The sequence below is a fragment of the Coloeus monedula genome (genome assembly GCF_965178545.1).
Source record: "Coloeus monedula genome assembly, chromosome: 1".
NCBI classification, from domain to species: domain Eukaryota; kingdom Metazoa; phylum Chordata; class Aves; order Passeriformes; family Corvidae; genus Coloeus; species Coloeus monedula.
The window spans coordinates 23,560,065-23,582,588 of record NC_138781.1 but is presented as its reverse complement, the minus strand read 5'-3'; the positions used below and the strand labels follow the sequence as shown (position 1 = coordinate 23,582,588).

The window sequence follows — 22,524 nt, the reverse complement described above, 5'->3', positions numbered from 1 at the left end:
ATTATTATCCAAATAACTTAAAGCACTGAAAAGACCACTGCACACCATTTCAAGGAATATGCAATTTTTCCAGAATTTCCTACTTTCACTTAAGCAAGCTACACTTTGAAGACTAGACTAAATCTCTACTTGGCGCAGTATATTAATTGCATAAATATCTAAGGATGAAATTTTGTAAAATATACTCTGATTACATGAAAGGAGTATCTGTTTCCACATTTTCAAGTGGGAGGTGAAGAAAGCACATTCAACTGTCTGAGACAGATGATAAGCATTGTTCACAAACGTACTGGACCAGAAAGAAACACACACATACTTTTATTGTTTCCTGGAAGCATTCTTACGTGCTGGTTTTGTTCCGTGTAAAGCTAAAAGACAATGTGACCCCACTGATCTTTCAAAGAGATCTTGATTTTTTTCAGATGAATGAACAAATCAATTTCCTTTTAACAAAGAGGTAATTTAACTAGTCAGCACTCCTTCAAAGCAACACATTCATTTAAGGTCTAAACACAGAATCTGGGAGATCATTGTGTGTCTAAAATGAGATGGATTCCTGTAACAAAGTATGTTTTCTACACAGTATTTCAGAAGCATTTTACAACATTGCTGAGAGACAACTTCAGGAACTATTTAACTCTTTTTAGTCCAAGAAGTATCCACCCTGCTTATCATGGTGCTGACTTCCCACAATCTCAAGAGTCATCATTGCTAACTAGGAACAAGCCATTCAGGTAACTGCAGTGAGAAGGATCATCACTTGCATCTTATATACACCAGAAAATTAGGAGAACTGCAACTGCTGAACTTCTGATAAAATGTTTAATATACCCCCCAGCAAAATTCTGACTTTGGCAGGGAAATGGCAAAAGATATATTGGATCTAATCTAAAATTAATTTAAACAAATACATAACTTGAAGAAGTATTTTTAACTTTTGCCAGAACACCTCTGCTGAGGTGGTTGGGCTGGTTTTTCTACTGCATACAAACAATTTAACAATTTACATACAGGCCATGGATAACAAAGTTTAATTATAGTATATCATATGAAGTCTGTATTTAGGAAGATGATTCTTGACACCAGTGTAATTACAATGAAACACAACCTTGTTGTATGATAATGATTTTTGGCTTCAAGATGAGTGTCAAGCCAAAAAAAACAGAGAGAGAATAAAGATTTTAAAGAAATCCAATATTACCTGAGCTGGAATCACAGAAGGGTTTGTACTGGAAAGAATCTTTAAAGATCAAAACATCCAACCCTTCTGTCATGGGCAGGGACATCTTTCAGTAGACCAGGCTGCTCAAAGTGCTGTCCAACCTGACCTTGAAGACCTCCAATCAAAGGGCATCCACAACTTTGGAGAACCTGTTTCAGTGCCTCACCACCCTCATCATAAAATATTTTTTCCTTATGTCCAATCCCCCTCTACTTCTTTCTGTTTCAAATCAATGCCTCTTGCCTTGCCAAAACTGGCCTTGGTAAAAAGTATGCATCTTTTTTACAGAACCCACTTTAATAATTGAAATGCTGCAACAAGGTCTCCCCAGAGCCTTCTCTACTCTGGGCTGAATAATCCCAACCCTTCTAGCATTTCTTCATAGCAGAGGAATTTCAGGCCTCTAAGTATTTTTGTGACAGTCCTCTGGACTCACTCCAACAGGTTCATTCTTGTACTGGGGACCCCGGAGCTGGACACAGTGCTCCAAGTGGCACCTCACAAGAGCAGAGTTGAGCCAAGGCGGGTAACCTCCCTTGACCTGCTGGCCGTGCAGTTCTATTAGGTCCTCTATCAGTTCTCCTACTAACGTAATCAACATACCTAGGCACTGATGCAGACACTATTACAATACAAATGACTGCTGTTCTTTGTAGAGCTGTAGAACCGACCAGTACTTTCCCATGTAAGGCAAGGAAAGGAAGAAGGAGAAATGCAAGGTACCAGAGTCACTTACTTTGCAAAATCTGACCCATTTGGCATCAGAATTACATGAAACAGAACATTATACAGGCTTAATGTTAAAAAGATTTCAAGAATCAGTCTGAAAAAAATATTCTGTTTTACCCAAGTAGTAAACTCTTTATTACTTTAATTGAGAATTTCTTCAACTATTTCCATGAAGCTTCCACCAGAAGTAACTGTACAGACACTGGGATCATAAGTAACTGTACAGACACAGTGCCTGATGTTTAGAACTTTCCCTGTGATCACTTCCAGGGGTCATGCTGAAGCCAGACAGAGAAGAGAGTAACAGCAGTTACACCACTTCTCCCGCGCTCTCACTAGTCCTGCTGGCAATCTGATAAGACGGTGGAAAAAGAGCAGCAGAAGTAACAACCCTGGATGGATTGCCAGAAGCAAGAAAAATGCAGGAGACAAGGGAAAACAGTATGCAGTAAGTTGAAAACAGAAAGGAGAAAGGACTCTACAAAAATTTCATCATCCATACAAGATAAATAAGGAAAAACTAGTAGGTGTTTATTTTAACTAAAGGACATACTAATAATGGGCCTACACAAGTAGGTGAATTGTGATTGTCCTGACCAAACATTTCTTATTCTGGCATTTTTCTATTTCAAGGAAATGCTTGAGGCCGCATAAGTCTCTTATGATTATTTTTTTTCTGCTGCATCTTTCTAAATTAGTATGTACCTATGCTACTTGTCAATACAATGCTCCCTCCAGTCAGGACAATGAAGTTTCCTTCAGAAAGAGAATAAAACCAAACAATTATTATCACTACCCTTCCTGATATCCAAGCTTAAGAAACAAATGTTACAATGTGCTTTAAAATTACTATTTATATTAAATTAGTATTTATATTATAGTATTTATATTAAAAACCTAAGCCATAAGCAAAGAAACCAGATGTTCTATGACAGAAATAAAAGAATTTAAAATATTACTTTTTTTCTGTTCTTTTCACAGCTAGTATTGCTGAGAAGTTTGGGAGCATCAGGTAGGGAGTTTTCTGCTCACTCCTGACTGGCATAAACTTCATCTCACATGTCCAAAGAATATTGGTGAACACAGACATAAATGGTTTTTTTAATCATTCTTTTAGAAGTCTTGTTACATTTGTCTCTTACAGTCTTTCTTAAATAGTAAAACTTTGATATAAACCCCATTCTTTATATGCTGAACCACAACATCCAGGTCACCAGATTCTTACATCTTGTGTCTGCTGGAACATTTCGCTGTTGCATCCACTGTTTCAATTTCTCATTATGCCCGAAAACAAAAAACTCTCTGTTCATGCAGAAATGTGTCATAACAATAAAAGAGCATCTGTGCTCCAACAAATCCAGTGGCATTTGTACTCACTAAGGCTAACCAGTTTGCAGTAAATTTTCATCTTAAATTATTGCAATACAGTTGTAGAAAGCTAGGAATGGTTTTGTTTTACTGGTTTAGCACACAAACTACATCATACTTCACATAATCAGCCTAGATAATAAAATTATTCATCCTTCAAAGTATTTTAACTGTTTTCAACTTTAACAGCAATTTTCCTGAGAGTGGATTACACAAGATCCAGACATCTCTTTGGACATCATCCTGTGGTTATGCTAAAATCTAAAGGCAGGCAGACAAGAAGGCTGTTCAAATGTATCTGAGACAAGATGCAATCTCAGCCAAACTTGATGATCCGAAGCTATTATGTCAAAGCAATGTCTGACCTAGGTAAATGGTTACTTGATACAGCAAAAGATAAAGATATAGACCAGCAGATCCTAGATAAAAACTAGTGCCCAGATTTGTGAAACAGTCCATGATTTTCCAGAGAAGAAAGAGAGCGAGTTTTTAGATATTGAGAAGTGATGGCAGTAAGGATGCCTACCCCTGTGCTTAAAAAAATTGAGATTTAATTAATTAGAAGGGATCAGGATGGCGCTGAACTTCTGGCAGAATCTCAGATATCCTCTCCAGAGGAATTCTGTGGAAATACCAAAATGAGTTTAGAATATGTTAAAGACTTGCAGGAGTTACATTCCTGTTTTATTTAGCTGCTTCTGCATGCTACAGACAAAGAGTTTTCCTTGACTGCAAACTTAGAAATTGATGGAATCCATTATATTTCCCAAGAGCAGTCAGTCCTGTTTATTATAGAAAGAGCTGTAAAAAGCTTGTTTAGACAATGAATAATCTGCTAAGGGAAGAAATTTCTTTATTCCAGCAACTTAGTGATTGACCTTGTCCTGAAACCAGAATTCTTCATTCAACACTCATATTTACTCATGAGTCTTATTACTGTTTGCATCCACATTGTAACAGATTCTTGGAGCCAATGTGTTCTTGAGATTCCAAGTTCAATTGATTTTCATTTTGGAAATCTGAAAAATCACCTGGCTTCTACAACAGCCTATGAAAGTAAAACCTTTAACCTTTTATAGCTCCATTGCACAACTTAAAAAAGAGGAATTGCAAAAATATGAAACAAGCCTTTACAAAACTAAAAAAAGCAAAACCTACAGGGTTTTTTTTCAGCTCTCTAGATTTGGTAGGGTTGTAGCAAAAATTAAGAATTAGATCTGACAAAGACTGGTAAGAATCCTTTGCTGTTTTTGAAGTTATTTCAGATTGACGTGTAAAAAAAAAAAAGTGTCAATCCTCAAAAATAAATCTGAATTTTGCTTAGAAATAAATATCTAAAATTCTAAATGGGGAAAAAACTAGTTTATTCCTACTTTGAAAGAATTTGATCCCTAACAGCAATTCTGTTTCAAGACATTAGCTAAGGCAAGCTGAAGATGATTTTCATTATATACATACTCAAACATTATTAATGGTAACTAGATAATTGAATTATCGAATTTACCACTTCTACTATTTATATATCAACATTTTAATGATTAATACAATTTATTGTGTGCTGTCATGAAACAGCTTCATATCTGCTCTGCAGCCAAATTTCTATATTTTAGACTTCACAAATATAAAATCAAACAGAGAATATGTAACTTCAGCTCTTTTAAAAGTTCATTGTTACCAATATATGCATTTTTGTTTCCCATTTTGTTTTCAAGTATTGTAAACATAATAATGGCTGGGTCATTAATACTGGGTCAGATACTTCTCATCTAATTCCTTGTCCAGAGAGTTAACAGCAGAGTGTACAATGAAAAGTACAAAAACTGGGCAAGAACAGATGGATACTTTTACACAACACTCTCCCAGTTGCCAGCAATTTACCACTTGATGAATTTTTGAGGTATATATGCTAGGTTTATATGAATAACGTAGTATGTAATGCATTTTTCTTCCACTACGTTGTTCAAAACCTCCCCAAATCTATGGAAAATTTTAACAGCCAAAGCATCCTGAAATTTCAAAGCTTAATTATTCATTGTGATGAAATATCTGGTTTTAACCAGCAATTTGTTAAATTTAACTTTAACTGTCTACAAGAACTGAGGGGTAGACAGCAAAGAACCTTTTCATATTTGCTCTCTCCATTCCACTTGTGATTTTAGAGATTTCCATCATATCACCTTTTACAGGTGACCACCCTTGTCATACCAATCTTTTGCTTTTTTACAGATTGATTAGCCCTAATTCTGAAGAAGTGGATTATGTGCTATTTTTAGGATATTTTCTGCTGTTTCTGATCTATTTCCAATGCCACCAATACCTTTTTAATTTAGGACATGCAAAGTGCACGGATTCACATCATGGCAGCACAGCCTCTATTTTGACACTTCATTTACTTTTTGGACTGGTACTAAGGTCTAAGCTAATTTTCTTCAGAGTTTTTAATATAACCTCTGTATTAATTAACTGTATTAATTAAGAGAATATTATTCTATATAAATTTAGGACCCATTTTTCCCCCAACCATGTGAATCTTTCACCTCTAGCTATATTGAGTTTTATATCCACCACTGTGTCTCATAAAATCCTTTTGCAGTGGGCACTGTTTGTAGTATTGTCTAGAGACCATCATCCCACTAATTACCATCTTTTCCATATTATTATCCTCACACTCAACAGCAGAGGTCCTAGCACTGATCTATCTGGGACTCTATCAGTAACCACCATGAAAATTGTCTCTTTATTTCTGTCCATAACCATACCATCTTTAAACCAGTGACTCCTGCATTAAGTCGACCTATGCTCTTTCCCAAAGCTGTTTGGATTCTTTAAGACTTCTAAGTAAGGTATCATGGGATATGCCACTTGAAAATTCAACCAGATTATAACAAATGTATTTTGCCAACTTCTTCAAATAACTTCAGTAAGTTTGTGAGATCAGACTTTTCCTTATGGTACTATATTGACTGATCCTCAGGACACTACATTTATTTACATGTCTGCTAATTATTACATCATTTCTACTAATATAACAGGAGCAGGCATTTTGCTTATGGCATCTGCTGTTCAACAGGCCTGTCCTGGAATATTTTAAAAATTTCATCATGTTAACCCACCTCCAGTAATCTGTCACAAAGTTAGTTCTTAAGAGAGAGGTTAAATATGACAAAATGCACGGGGGTTGCACAGTTTTAATTAACAAAGGGTTCTAAGGAAAATCATATTTGCAGTGAAAAAATAACCTGAAACACAGTTTCCACAACTTCTCCACAAGATTTGACACAGATTGTCAGTTCTGAGATTAGACCTACAAAATCAGACCCCAGCTCTCATCACGAAGTACTTTGGTAAATGATACTTGATAAAGGGATGGTGTCTATGGAAAACTGCTGCCTTACCTTTTTTTACAGACGGTTACTATGCCAGCAAGTGTTCTGAAAAGCAGCATTCACTAGACTTACATTCCCTTTGTTTCTAATACTGCTTGCTCGCAACACCATTTACTATCAAAATACAAAATGTGGAGTTCACAGAGTTTATGCTCATCACTGCCTCTGTTCCTTCCACATCTGCTTCATAGAGTTCCCATAGTCATAAGAAAAGAATGACTGAGAGTGCCGAAGCACAGCTACCTCACCCATGGATCCAGTACTTCTGGTTAGGTAAGTTGACTTTTCGGACCTCTGTGCCCCTTATTTGCTGCTACATTAGACAGGGAGGTCCTGCAGAACAGAAAGATCCAGGTCACCCGCCTGACACGGGAGGTGTCAATGACACTGCACAGGAGGTTCTCAGCCAGTGCTATTTCCGAATGCTGCTCACAAAGTCACAGAGGACATCTGCACACGGACTTGCCCTGCTGTGGTGTTGCTGGGACTGGGACATGTGTTCACTTCTTGCTGCCTCCATAGCTAGGCATGCCTCCTCATATGAGGGAAGATTTTAATGTCTACCAAACCTGTCTGCAAAACAATAACAGCAGATATCCAGCACAAGATGGTGCACGGCCACTTGAGACTATGGAATTCAGCCTGCTGATGTAAAAGAGTGGGTTTACTGCTGTCTGTTAAGTCACTGTGTTTCTCTTTCAGCTTGATAAGCCCATTCAGCTTCCTCTACCATGACTCATAAAGAAGTACTTACACAGCCTGACCTATGCCTAGGAATAGTACAATCATCAATCCAGCATTTACTAGGTACTGGCAAACTTATATTTGGCTGTCTGAAAATGAGACAGAAATCCACTGGGGTAAGGTCCAAGAATACAGTTTGTTAAAAGAAAAATCCCACTGCCAGTTGCAGAGATTTGCAGAAGCAAAGACAAGCAGTGGTAGACAAGACATAAGCTGGGGGAACCAGCTGTATCAGTCTCAGCACCTCGCAGAGTTGTGATGCTCAGGAATCCCTTGGTGACTGCCTTATGAAAAACCTGCTCCAGTGCCAATGTAACATGCAAGCACTTATTTAAGAATAGTTCTTCCTGCTTGTAAAATAAAAGGCACCACAAGAGAATATTCCCTACCCCCACTCTCTGCCAGAAAAAAGCCACAAAAAAGTGCATTTCTTTTCCCCCTACATTTCTCATTCTTTTCTTGCGTTGCCCTCCTCCCCAGGGCCCACTTCCCTGCCCAGGATCAGGGTGAAACCTCTATCAGACTTCCCTGAAAGCTTCAGAAATTATGAAGTAATTTTTATGGTTACAATGAAGCATGCACTTAGCAAGCTGGAAATCTGCCCTCAGTATCTTTTTATGACACTAATGTTGTTTGAGAAACTTACACTGTAGTTTCTAAAGTGGTTTTAATTGACACCAGAGCTGATACTGCCCTTTTTGTTTCTGATCCACCCCTTCTGTTCATCCATATTTCCACAATTTCCCTTGTTGGTTTTTTGTGACTGCACAGAGAAGCAGAATAGATCTAACTCAAATCAATTCCCTCTTTTGGGTTTTCTTCCTGGATGCTGATGGTCCAAACAGCCAGAGCATGGCAGCAGCAATAGGGAGGCAGGACTATTTGTACCAGTGCACACTGTATGGAGTGGAAATACTTTCAAAACAGTGTTCATTCATACTGAAGTGCAAACAGAGGCAGAAACGTCACCAATGTGCAAACTGTGCAAAGCCCACAGTTGTTTGGGTGGTAGAGGCAAGGCAGTACCGCTACATTGGCTAAAATCAAAACAGTTTTAACAAAATTTCTTTTGTGGTCCAGCATTATTTTATCAGCTATTACTCTGACAGTGGCCATACACTTGAAAGGGATAGTGGATGAAGCATGGACTAGAAGATGTTGCTGGGTGGAGTGGGAGACTGCCGATATAGAGCAGTACCAAAGGAAGCACTGGCCGCTGCAAACCGCACCTAAGCTTGCAATAACCCATGCTGGGCAGCGCACAAAGGAGTAACAAATTGTATCAGGATGCAAACTCACAACAAATAACTGATACAGCAACTTCGCCTCAGCCCTTTACAGAAATGTCAGCAAAACCGGTACCCCTGTCTGAGTGCAGTTTTATTTCACTAAGCAAAACCCCACGTGATTGTTAATAGCAGCAGCTGATGCTATTCAGGTGTCTGACACTAAGCAACAAGACCTATGTGGAAAGACAACTAAAATCCCTGTCCAATGGGCAGTGAAAGGACAAAGGTGAGCTTGCATCTACTGGAGGGGAAAATCCAAGCTCTGCTACTCTGGCAGTCAAAAAGCAGGTATTGGTGAAAAAGGTTTAGTGTAGCTGCAGGGGCCCAGCAGGACTCCAGTGAGAACAAACTCTACTAAAACTGGCACAAAGCGTTCTGAAAAAGCACAGCCTTGAAGGGTGGAGTGGTGAAAAACACATCTAATGTAGTCCCTCTCCAATTGCACTTGGGGAAAGAGATGTTTAACAATCCCTTCCTTCCCCCTATATCACTAATCCTGTTGCACCATTATTTCATTAATAGACTTAAAACTTGCTGGGGAACAATCCATAGACCTTCATTAGAGAATTTAAGTTTCAAGGTTTTCTGAAAATTTTAACAGGCACAAACAGCTTTAAAAATCTACTCTGGTATCACCCTATGTACTCATACAACATCCTGCACAGCAAGAAGGATATTCTAATTGCACTAAACTGGTCTCTAGAAAATACAAAAGGGGGAAAAAAGCAATAGACAAGAAATGAGAGAAATGGAACACTGTTTCTTATAATGTAAAGTAAGAAGTATCTCTGAAGCAAGCATCTGACAGTCTGAAAACCAGTCATGACTAACAACATATAGTAATCAAAATAAACCTCTGTAAAGAGAGGAAATAAATATAAGAGACTCCCTTTTCAAATCATGGTTTGTGTGAAAATCTATTGTGTTGCAACAGAAAGGCATGAGGCTGGAATGTTCCAGGAAACAGGGATGATGGAACCACCTACTCTAAAAGGCATATACCATCTATGCAACAGCTTGCTCATTTTTTCAGGATGTAATCAAGCGTCTGCATGACATGGAAATCTTATTTCCTTAATCAATTAGAATGACAAACTGTATATGAAAAAGCCCAAAACTCCACATTTTGCAGCCTCATATCTCATTGAATCCATTCTGAAAACAGAATACTGCTCTCATATCTTCAACTCGATGTGGATAGATTTCAAAGCCACTTTCATTTCACAGAATGTAGCACATTCAATAAAAACTATTTGTTATCTCTCAGCTGTAGGGAACTGGGGCCACAACATACAATTATTGCATCAGAACATTTCTTGTGTGCCCTCAGCTGTTTGGATGCAGCAGCTGGGTGGGCAGTTTAGAATGAGAACAGGAATCATCAAATAGAGTTACAGTAAGCAGGCTCAGGCAGTACTGGGGAAAATAGAGTGAGTATACAATAGCTAAAGCAAGGCATGATTAAGGTAGTCTGTCTGCCTTTTAGGAATGTGAAAGGATTTAGTTTCACAGTAAGCCACGGGTAGATGGTTTCAAGAATATTTCTGTTCAAAGTTCATACTGAGGTTTTATGCTTCAAAAAGAAACTTTTTTGAACACCTCCATTTAGCACTAACTCAGTCTGCTTTGATCTGAATGTCATCATTCCTTTGAAGAAGCTAAAACATGCTGAAGACTCACAGAAAATACTCTTTGGTTTTGCTAGAAATTGTATTTTTCAGACAGAAGTTATTTCCTAAAAAACCAAATGATTTTGGGGTTTAGGATTTCTTCCCTTGCGCTCATGAGTAGATTCTAAAATCAAGAACCATTGTGTATTTCCAAAATAATGAAGGAGATAATTATCAGTAACTCTTCATGGCTACCCTAATTCCACAGCCTAACAAAACTGAAATTAATTCAGTATACTTTTCAGGTTTGTGACTAATTAAAGAGAAACTTGATTCATTATCTTCGTAGAAAACTATACAAATGGCCAAAAGAAGGGGAGGAGGGATAAAAAAGTTAACCAACCATCTTCTTAAGGACTTATTTAAAAACTCCAGTTCTCCATACTGATTCCTTACTCATGTATACATGCAACAAAAAATCAAGAGGATTTCTGAATGAACTTATAGGTATTTCCATGAAATAAAGACCAAATCAAGAGGCAACTTACATTGCATTTACAGTAAAATTATGTGACTGCTTTATTCAGGTTTGCACACTTTACATTGCAAATACATCCAGAGTAACAAAGATTAAACCCTTCAAATTAACTCCTTTAAATTAAATATTAAAACAAAGTATTTTATATTAGAACATGGTGCCTGTCTAACTCGTATTCCGACAAGTGAATTTAACTTTCTATTCGTTTATCAAGTAAATAATTATAAACCTCAGGCAGCTTGCTTATGAGAAAGTCTGAATTTATGAGTTTTGGTGGGAAAAATCCCAAATAAATCAACCACCCAAAAAATACTCAACTTCAACAGACAAATAAAAAACAGAATAAGCCTGCATTCCAATTACAATTATTAATTTATTTAATTGCCTGAAAGAATGTACAAGTAACTGGACTACTTCTGCACAGTAAGCCATATTACAGAAAAAAAACCCTTAATGTACAACACTCTGGAAAAAAGACCTCATTAAGGATTAGTCTATTTCATGACAGACATGCGATAATTCAAAGCATTAAACTGATCACTTAAGATCTTTGACTATGCAGAAGTCAGGTTAAAAAGCAGGGTTTGAGCCATACAGTACAATTTATTTAAGACAACAATATTGTTCTACAGAACTCCACAGCTCTCTGAGCCAAATACATCAGCTGGGTCAGAACCAGTTGTATGTAGAGGAGGGAGAAAACAGTTGTGCAACAGTATGATGAGATATGGAACAAGCACTTATTTACAAAGGAACCTCTGGAGCTCAGCAGCTTCTACCCTTTACTCAAAGCAGTGTTCAGAGCTTCAAAGGCTGCTCAACACTGTTCTCAATTAAGTTCAGAGTATCTCCAGGTATGGAGATACTGCAGCCTCTTCAGACTACTTATCCCAACATCTGATCCCCCCAATAATGCAAATCTTTCCTAATGTCTAGCTGAAACATCCCTTGCTGGAACTTTCTGTTGTCTCTAGTCCTGTCACCCAGCTCCTCCAACAAGAATCTGGTTCTGTCTTTTCTGTACCCTCCCCTTAACCAGAAACAAGATCCACCGCCCTAGTCTTCTTTGAACACTGAGGACACCCAGCTCCTCCAGCTTCTCTTTTTACATTATGTGCTTCTGTACCGTAATTATCCTGGCAGTCTTCCACTAGGCCTGCTTCAGAAAGTCAGCATCTCTCCTACACCAAGGAACACAAAACTAGACATTGTTTTTGATACCATCACACAAATGTCAAGCTGACAGAAATACTCACTTCTCTCAGCTACTAGCTTCATTCTTGCTCAAAGGTACCGTGCTGACTCACATTCCACTTGGTGTCCACCAGCAAAGCGATGTCATTTGCTGCAATGTTGCTCTCTAGCCGTTGGTTCCCAGCCTGTACTACTGTGCAGAGTTATTCTGTTTCTATGTTCAGATTCTGCTGAACACCATGAGGTTCGTGTTAGCCCATTTCTGCAGCCTGCCAAGGTCTCTCAGAGGAGCAGCCCTGCCCTCCAGCCCACACAAGCTGGTGTCATCAACAAGCTTGCTGACGGTGCATTCCATCACCTCATCCAGGTAGTTAATTAAGATTATAAATGCAAAGCTGCACTATTTAATTTTACTGAATACTAATTATCACGTCCTGAAAAGAATAAAGGACTTCCATGCAGTTTAATTTTAGCTAATTAACAGGGTGCTAAATGGGATGTTACAAAGAACTTGTACTTCAACACACAAGTAAGTCACCAAATAAAGCCTCTTCAGTATTTTTTTTTAATGGGCAGTTTGCACTTGGTGACTCACTGAAATAGATCAAATGAAAGATTTGTCTCCAACACATCCTTCTAAATATGGAGAATATACAAAGTATCTGTGTCAGTGACTCTCAAGATGTCTGGGAAAAGGGCCTAAATTAAGAGCCATTGTATATTTATACTGCAATAAGCTACAGAGCCATTAGTAATGTCTCAGTACTGCAGGCTGCATACTTCCATATACAAACTTGCAGAGAACGCAAGTAACAGGAATTCTTTCACAAAGAACAAATACTTTTTCTTAGGATATTTAACTCACAATGCTTCATAGACCTAGATTATTTGCTAATACAATTTTTCAGTAGACCTGTTTCTGCAGAATAAATGTGCCAGATCATTGCTGAAGAATTGTGTTTTGCTATCATGAAGTCTGCTATACAGCTGGGTCTCAAGATTTGAGCTTTAAAATACCAAAATCCTCAACTTATGGATATATAGATAATTTCAACTATTTAGCAAACATGAATTAACCTGCATCAGTCAAGGAAGTTCTTAAAATGTTAAAAACATTATTAATACAGCTGGAACTTTGGTCTTCATAGCTTAGTAGGTACACATTACTGCAGTTTCTTCACGACCTGGATTAAATTCACAATTTTTCATTCAACGATTAAGAAGAAATTTTCTGGGCTCTACTCTGCCAGAACATTTCTACATGTCCGTCTGTAGTCTTTCAACATAGTAGAGACAACCAGAGATGAATATATTCACTTGTCCCTCAGCTTATTAGAGATCTAAAACACAACAGAGCCACCTGGATTAAAAAATAAAAAATGCTAAAGAAAATGACAATTCTGCAAGTAATTTACACAGGCAAGAAATAAGAAATAATTTTTTTCTTAATAAGAGGATGAATACTTCAGGGGAAAATTCTATTGCAACAGCATTTACAGGTTGCTACTGTCCAAAATAGTCCTGATGTGTGCATCCAGCCTTGCAGATATCTTACACACATAGTACCTAATAGTAATACAAAGGAAAATGCACAACTGCATATCACAGCAGTACAGTAACAATCAAACCCTTAGTACAGAGAAGAGTTCATTAATAAACTACAACTGTCCTGAAATTCCTATTCTTAAGTCCACAATAAATTTTAATAGAACCAGTATTTGATGTATTTTATTTGCAAAAACATTGACAAGTATGTATCATGACCTTTTCTCACCATTTTTCAGCTATTTCTCCAAAAGCTGGTTCATAACAGGAAATATTTCAATTATCATCATCAGTACTTCATCTGAGCATCCTAAAAACACATACTATTGTTTTTTTAATACAGTCAGTTTTGAGTTTCTACACAACTGTTTTGATAGAAATAAAACATTTGCAACTTTGCCTTCAAAATTCCTATTAGAAATCAATTTGAAATAATAGGGCAGGGGGGCATTACTTACCCCAACTAACATCTATGGAACTTCCCTGAAGCAAAAAACTTAAGTAAACTCAAACTAATAAATATATCAAATACAATTTTCTCCTCAATTTATTTCATTTGTAGCAATTTACAGGCAGGGCCAAAACCAGTTGCACACAATGTTCCTACCATCTCTTAAAGGACCATCTCTTGTTGTAAGAGCAAGCAGGGATTGTTTAAAAAGCAGAATTATACTTATAAACTAGAAAAATCTAATTATTTTGTATGATAAATTCCAAGAAAAGTGATCATCAAGTGAAGTACTAGGGGCAGAGAATCAGTTTCTAACTTATGTACATTTTATCACAATTGATCAGAGATTATATAAACCAGCCAAGAAATACGCCAGTAGTGCATATATAATTAGCATTATACATACTAACTTTAAGTGTATTTTCCCCAAAAAAAGCTTTGAAGCCTCCAGAACTGTATCTTTCCTCAAAGAAGGTAGGGATGGGAGGGGGGGAAAGTGAGCGATTACTAACACCCCTGTAAGACATTTTACAGAAGTCGGTACTTTAATTAAGACAATTACCACAGAATTAAACTGTGTAAGAATTTTCACAATTAGCCACAATCATTTTTACCACTTTTCCACTAAGTTATATCACAGGCTACCCCTAGTTGACATCATGTCAACCAAAACCCCCAGGTTCTTTTCTGGCAGGCAGCTTTCCAGCCACTCATCCCAAGCCTGTAATGCTCCATAGGGTTGTTGTGACCCAATGGCAGGATCCAGCACTCAGCCTTGTTGAATCTCATACCATTGGCCTCAGCCCATCAATCCAGCCTGTCCAGATCCCGCTGCAGAGCCTTGCTACCCTCCAGCAGACCAATACTTCTGCCCAACTTGGCATGCCTGTAAGCTAAGGGTGCACTGACTCCCCTCTTCCAGATCATCAATAAAGATATTTAATAGGACTGGCCCCAATACTGAGCCTTGGGGAACATAACTAGTGACCAGCCATCAGCTGGATGTAACTCTATTCACCATCACTCTCTGAGCCCGGACATCCAGATGGTTGTTTTTTGCTCAGAGAAGAGTATGCCAACACAAACAGTTTCTCCAGGAGAATGCTGTGGGAAATGGTGTCAAAGGCTTTACTGATGTCTAGGTCAACGACTTCTGCAGCCTTTTGCTCATCCACTAGGCAGGTCACTCTGTCATAGAAGATCAGCTTGATCAAGCAGGACCCGGCTTTCACAAACCCATGCTGGCTGGGCCTGATCCCCTGGCTGCCCTTTATGAGCCATGTGATGGCTCTTAAGACGACCTGCTCCATGACATTCCCTGGCCCTGAGGTCAGACTGACAGGCCTGCAGTTCCTCAGATCCTCCTTCCAACCCTTCTTCTAGAAGAGTGCCACATTTGCTAACCTCTAGTCACCTGGGACCTCCACCATTAACCAGGATTGCTGGTAAATGATGGAAAGTGGCTCAGTGAGCACTTCTGCCAGCGCCATCAGTACCCTTGGGTGGATGCCACCCAGCCTCATACACTTGTGAGTGTGTCAGTGGCGTAGAAGGTCTCTGACCCTTTCCCTTTGGATTACAGGGCCTTCATTCTGTTCCTCATCTCTTTATTTCAGCTCAGGGGGCTCAGTACCCAGAGAACAATTGGTCATGCTATTAAAAACTTAGGAAAACAAGGCATTAAGTACCTCAGCTTCTTTCCTCATCTTTCATTGCCTTGTTTGCCCTCTCATCCAATAAAGGATGAGGATTCTCCTAGGCCTTCCTTTTGTTACTGGTGTATTAACATAAACACTTTTTATCAACTTTTACAGCAGTAGCCAGATTAAGTTCTAATTGGCCCTTCTAATTTTCTCCCTGCATAACCTCACAATATCCTTGCAGTCCTCCTGAGTTGCTGGCCCCTTCTTCCAGGGGCCACAGGCTCTCCTATTTTTCCTGATTTCAAACCAGAACACTCTGTTCAGTCAGGCTGGTCTTCTTTCCTGACAGCTCTTCTTTAGGCACACGGGGACAGCCCACTTCTGCACTTCTAGGATTTCCTTCTTCAAAAATGTCTATCCTTCCTGGACTTCTCCCTTTCACGAATGCCTCCTAAAAGTTTGTCAACCAGTCTCCTCAATATGCCGGTCTGCTCTCCAGAAGCCCAAGGTAACAACTCTGCTGTCCCTCCTTACTTGTGCAAGAATTGAAAACTCTTATTTCACAATCACTGTGCCCAAGACAGCCCCCAATCATCGCATCACCCACAAGTGCTTCTCTGTTTGTGAACAGTAAGTCCAGCAGGGCACCTTCCCTAGCTGGCTTACTAGCCAATGGTGTCAGGAAGTTCTCTTCCAGACACTCCGGGAACTGTTTCCTCTAGACTGTTTCCTCTCCACTGCATTGTATTTCCAGCAGACATCTGGTGAGTTGAAGTTCTCCAGGAAAACAAGAGCTAATGATGCTAAAACTTCTCACAGCTGCTCAGAGAATATTTTGTCTGCTTCTGCAACCTGGCTAGATGTAAGAGACTCCAACCAGGATATCTGCACTGTTGGTCCTACCCCTGATTCTTATTCATGAACAACCCTACTGGCACCATAATTAAGCTCTAGACAATCCAAAAGCTCCCTTAAACACAGGGCTATTCCACCACCTCTCCTTCCTTGCCTACCCCTGCTGAAGAGTTTACAGTCATCCACTGCAGCCCTCCAGTTGTGAGTCATCACACAATGACCACGTTTCCGTAATGGCAATTATATCATAGTTTTCCTGCTGCACAATGGCTTCCAGCTCCTCCTGTTTCTTGCCTGTCTTGCATGTACCGGAGCAGAAGCACTTCAGTCAGGCTACTTATACCTCCACCTTTTTTGGGGAAGAAGTCCTAATTCCTGTATGACCAACCTCAGATGCTTCTGTGGTTTCTAACACATGGATAACCACTGGTCTTTGCTGCCACATGGATCTCCATCTTCTGTCTTCACTGAAATGGAAGATCAAAGAACATCACTAGCACACTGTCCGTCAAACATGGGTGTGCTTCTCCCAGGCTTATCTCTAGTGAGCCTGGTTTTATCAGGTTCCCCCTTCAAATCTAGTTTAAAGCTTTTCTAATGAGCCGTTCTAACCCCTGTGCAAAGATTCTTTTCTCCCTTTGATAGGTGTACACTGTCTTGTTGCCAGCAGGCCTGGTGTAAACCAACCCATGATTAAACCCCCCAAAATTCTGCCAGTGACACTAGGCTTGGAGCCAGGAATTCATCAGCTGGCTCTTCCTGTTCTTTCCCTCATCATTCCCTGCAACTGGAAGGATAGAGAAGCACACTACTTGTGCTCCTGATTCCTTAACAAAGGCTTTGAAGTTTCTCTTCCTTGCCCTCATACTTGTTACAACTTCATTGCTGCCTACTTGAAAAAAAAAAAAAATCAATAATGGATATTAATCTGAGAGCCATACTAGGATACTAGGCTAGGAAACTTTCTCTCCACATCTTTAACCCAGGCCTCAAGGAAGCAGGAGACTTCCCCAGGAAGTGGGTCCTTCTCTTTGAGCCTTCTGTTCCCTTCAGACAGGAATCTCCTACAACAAGGATCCATCTTTTTTGCTTTGTGGGAGCAGAGTCGATGCAGGGTATAGGTAGACTTAGCACCAAGCTAGATGAACCATCATCCTTGCTACTTTTTGGTTTCACATGCAGTGGCTCCTAAGTATTATGTGAGGGCATTTGGGAAGGTAAGGCACTCACAGAGGAGACACACCTCTCTGCTGCACTGGGCAGGAACTTGTCACCATCGCTCCTTATCCCTTAAGTCACTGCACTCAGCAGGGCAGAGAGAGCATAAGGAATCTTCCATATCATGTGTACTGCATGTTCTTCAGATGTGTCAAAATGGGAATCACAAGCCACTGGGAAGCTCCTTTAAATAGGGAAAATCCCCAAGAAATTTAATAAAATTTTCTCCAACATAGAAGCCTGCACATAAGACCTATTTTATACAGGGTTAATAATATAGTGCCTCAGTTGTCACGATGTAATATATAAACTACACTAAGTGATTGTCAAAGAATAATGTTACTATACTGAAGGTTGTGTGCAAACATTGATTTCTAGGTTTAGGTTTACACACAAATACAAAACTTGCTTTTAGAGGATTCATTTTGTCCCCTTGTCAGTACACAGTTGCAGAAGAAAAGTTACAAGAGTAACTTTTCTTTGCAACACTGTCACACAGCTGCTCCATAAAGCCACCTGAGCTAGGAAGGATCCCAAGCACTCAGCCGAGAGACCCTCCTATTTCCCTCCAGTAATCCAGTTACAAACTTTTACAATATTTTTGCTGCAATTATCCTCCAACAAGCAGAGTTCAGAATTCACCTAGTTTAAAATACAAACCTAAGGAAAACCACCAAATGAAAATCTCTTTTGAGCAACTGCAACAAAACCCCTTAAAGAAAATTCTAGGATATTAGCAATACTACAAATAAGCTTTAGGTCAAAGTAAGTGCTTGCCTTATCTAAAATAGTTAAAAACTCTTGTTTCTTATCCTGTCAAAACAGACCCCAGTAAAAAGTCTTTCTTGTGGGCTCCCTTTATATACTGAAAGGTTGCAACAGCATCTCCTTGGAACCTTCTTCTCCAGGGTGAACAACCCCAACTCTCTTGACCTTTCTTCACAGGAGAGCTGTGCTGTGTTTGTGTCCCTCCTCCAGACCCGCTCCAACAGGTTCATGTCTGTGTTGTACTGAGGGGCCCCAGAGCTGGATGCAGCATTCCAGGTGGGGTCTCTCTCACCAGAGCAGAGTGGAGGGACAGAATCCCCTCCCTCACCCTGCTGGCCATGCTGCTTTTGATGCAGCCCAGGATACAACTGACTTTCTGGGCTGCAAGTGCAGATTGCCAGCTTATGTCCAGTTTTCCATCCACAAGTACCCTCAAGCCCTTCTCAGCAGGGCTGCTCTTAATCACTTCACCCCCAGCCCGTATCAATACCAGGAGCTACTCTGACCCAGGTGAGGACCTTGCACTTGGCCTTCCACTGTCACAAGCAAAGACTAATTTGTCTGGTTCCAATAACTCTGGAAGACACTTAGCAGTTATGAAGAAAAACAGTAGTTGTTAAACATTAAGTAGACTTCTCTGGCTTGAACTTTTAATGTAAAATGTAATATAATCTTGAATGAAATAACCTTTCCCCCTAAAATTTACACATAAGTGTGATTTCTATAATGCTTCATGGAAAAGTATGTGGTATGTATTTTGGAAGGAGGAAGCGAAAGAAGTAAAAGCCTTGCCTGATGATAATGATGTCGAAAACAGAATTTCCCATGTCATTTTGAACATTTCAGAATTTCCACAGGGCTGCTCTTTAAGCAAAACAGATCTCTCTTTGCTACGTATCATTACTAATTATGCAAACACAGTAATGTGATTAGAAACGTAACTGCTTCAGCACACATATTGGTTAACTCCAGCTTCTCAATTTTCTTTTTTACTGGCATGAATCACCTTAGCAAAGCTGACAAAACTTCAACAGTGACAACTGCAGACAGCAATGTCTAGTTATCAGATTCCAAGGTGAAGTTAATGAACTACTCAGGTAACGGTAACTACATGATATCTGAATAGAAAAAACAAAAAACCAAAAACTCTCAAAAACAAACAAAACCCCCAAACAAACAAAAACAAAAAAATCCCTCCAACACACATACAAAAAAACCCACCAGAAAACAAACAAACAAACAAACAACTTTAAAAAAATCAAACAAAAAATCCAAAACATCACAAAACCTGCTAGCCAAACTAGTTAATGATTAATAAACAAAGTTCTACTACTGGAACAAAAAGAAACATAAGTGATAAGCAATCACAGCAGAGATGTCACAGACCAGGAGTGATAAACTGCTCAGGACAGAACAAATCAACCATAGCGTTAACAAGGTTTTATAAAGTGAACAAAGACATAACGACATTTTCTAAAACCATATTTGTAGTTGTTCCATTGAATAAAAGCTGGCAGCTTTAGAAGGCATTCCTTTTCATATTTACATGCCTAGTTTTCTTTAATTTTCTGAAGTGTGTAGGCCAGATAGGAACATATAACAAACACATGTAAACTCACATGCAATATGTAACTATGTCCAGGAAATTCCATGTTTTCTGCAATTAGCCTCATCATGTACTTACACACGTACATACCTAGTCCTATCTAGATGTGTATGGCACAAGTGAAAATTAAAGAGACTGCAGAAAGCTTACTTGCCTAACTTTTGGGTGTTGACTATTGATATTATTATAGTGCCACTGTCATAAATTTTTTTCTTTCTTTTAAAATTGCTTTTAATTCATAATACTCTGCTCATGCATATACATATATATGACTATAGAGCACCACCAACATTGTTTAGCTTTTTAGTAGATTTATAGTAATATTGTAATTCAGGAATAATAGACTGCATTATTAAAATATTTTATTCTTTTGAATAAGGACTGAAGTAAAATTTGTTGAAGAAGGAATTGACTGAGTATTGGGCCACAGAAAGACTTGGAATTAAAGTTTGCAGAAGCCTCTTCTGTGACTTGTAAAGACAACCACCTACTCTTTTCATGTCCACAAAAAACAAAGATAAGAAAAAAGTTGCTATAAATTCTATCAATTCACTTCTATGTAGACATCTTAATGAAACAAGTCACGTGTTCTAAACAGTTGAAAAACGCTGTTGATTTCCTTATGACTAAAGCCTTTTTCCCCCCAAGGAAGAAGAGTAATTTTCCTCTGTACGCAAGAGAGATTAAAGAGAAATTAATCCACCACACTTCATACTGATGAAAGTAAGGATAAAACAGCCATATGAGTAAAGAAGACACAGTCTCTTCTCATTGGTAACCTCTACAGCCAAAATCCTCTCAAAAACCGTCTCTCGCTTTACTGAATGTACTTAAATTACAGCACATTATTGATGTTATGTCTTCAACTAAAATTCCATTTCTGGAACTGGTAAGCACAGAAACGCACTCAAAGAAGATGCAATCAAGGACGGTTAGTCATAATGGAGGGATCCATGCAGACAATTTAAGCTGTAGTATTAGTGCTTTACTCTGCCGAGCAGGTTTTCGTGACTCTGTATATCCTCTACATACTATTTGAACTGTAAATAAGAGGTAGACTAACTAGTCATGAATTATTAAGATTAATTTTTAAAAGTTGCCCAATTTCCAGTATGTGCTTAGACATGCCTGGGAGAGGAATACTACTACTTACATAAAACTGCTACGGTATCAAGACTAAATTTTTTCCACTGAGGGGGAAAAAAAACCCCAAAACCCACACCCCCGAGATCGCGAGCGTTTAATTTCATTCAAGGGCTGTTCTGACGGCGTTACCGAGCCACGAAGCCAGGTCACTGTCACAGCTCGCCCCGCAGCAGACGCTCCCACTCCGGCCACTCACACTTTTCCCCTTCTGCCTTCCAGGCAGCATTTCCCGACTACGAACAAGGCGGGCATGAGCCCAGCGGCGGGACCTGGCTGAAGCCAGGCCATCGGGCAGCTCCAAACTTTACGACGGTCCCGGCCGCCCCAGGCAGCTACCACCGATCGCCCCCCCACGGCCAGTTCCCGGCCGAGCCCCCCCGCCCTCCGCCGGCCAGAAGCGGCCTCTCTCCCCCCTTATCCCCCGGCCCGGCGGCCCGCGGCTCCCAGCATCCCCTTTCCCCGCAGCCCCCTGCCGTACTAACCTCAGTAACCTGCCGCTTGCTCACCTCCGCGCTCCGGCTGCTCCCACCTCCCCCTCTCCGCTCCCCTCGCCTGCCGACGGCACCGAGGCGCCCTCGGAGCCGCCTCCCGGCCCGGCCCCCCCGCGTTGCGCGGCGCTGCCGACGCCCCGATGTGCGGAGCCTCCAGGCTTCGCCCGCGGCCGGGTTCCCCTCGTCGTGCCCTCCCGCAGCCCCCGCCCGAACCTCGCCCAGCACCGCGGGCACTCACCGGCTCCTCACAGGGGCTCTCCCCGGCCCTCCCCGGCGCCTCCGCGCCCGCCACTCAGATCTTCCATGTGCCCAGCGGCCGCTCCTCTCTCCCGCTCCACTCCGGGTACGGCGCCCTCTGGAGTGCCCGCTCCAGTGGGAGCCCCGCGGGCAGCCGGGGCTGTCACTCAGCCCGCCGGGGCCGCCGGCGTGGGCACGGCGCTGCGGCTGCCGCCGGCTCGCTACCCCTTTGTTCGCCGGCGGCGGCAGCGCTGACAGCTGCTGCCGGCGGCGCTCCGCGGGCCCGGACGGCCGCTCCGCCTCGGGGCCTCCCCACCCGCCAGCCGCGCCTCCTGCTCCCGGCCCGGCCCGCAGCCCCGGCTCGCTCCTTCTTTCTCCGACCGCGGTCAACAACCGGCGGCGGCAGCAGCACAAGTTCAGGCCGCCGACCCGGAAACTCATCGGCGGCCAAGGCCCGCGGGGCTCCGACGGGAAGCGGATCCAC

General features: G+C 40.6%; 1 protein-coding gene across 4 annotated transcripts in view; it reads right to left on the bottom strand.

Annotated features, from left to right (window-relative positions):
* Positions 1–22,479, bottom strand: part of ANKIB1 (ankyrin repeat and IBR domain containing 1) — an 89,675-nt gene extending 67,196 nt beyond the window's left edge. For 3 of the 4 annotated variants that reach the window (XM_082280067.1, XM_082280070.1, XM_082280069.1), the window contains exon 1: positions 22,042–22,479. The gene's annotated coding sequence lies outside the window, so the exon portion shown is untranslated. Of the gene's footprint in view, positions 1–21,441; positions 21,490–22,041 lie in introns of those variants that run through there. The other variant, XM_082280068.1, reaches the window with a different exon arrangement.
* Between the last annotated feature and the right edge of the window lie 45 nt (positions 22,480–22,524).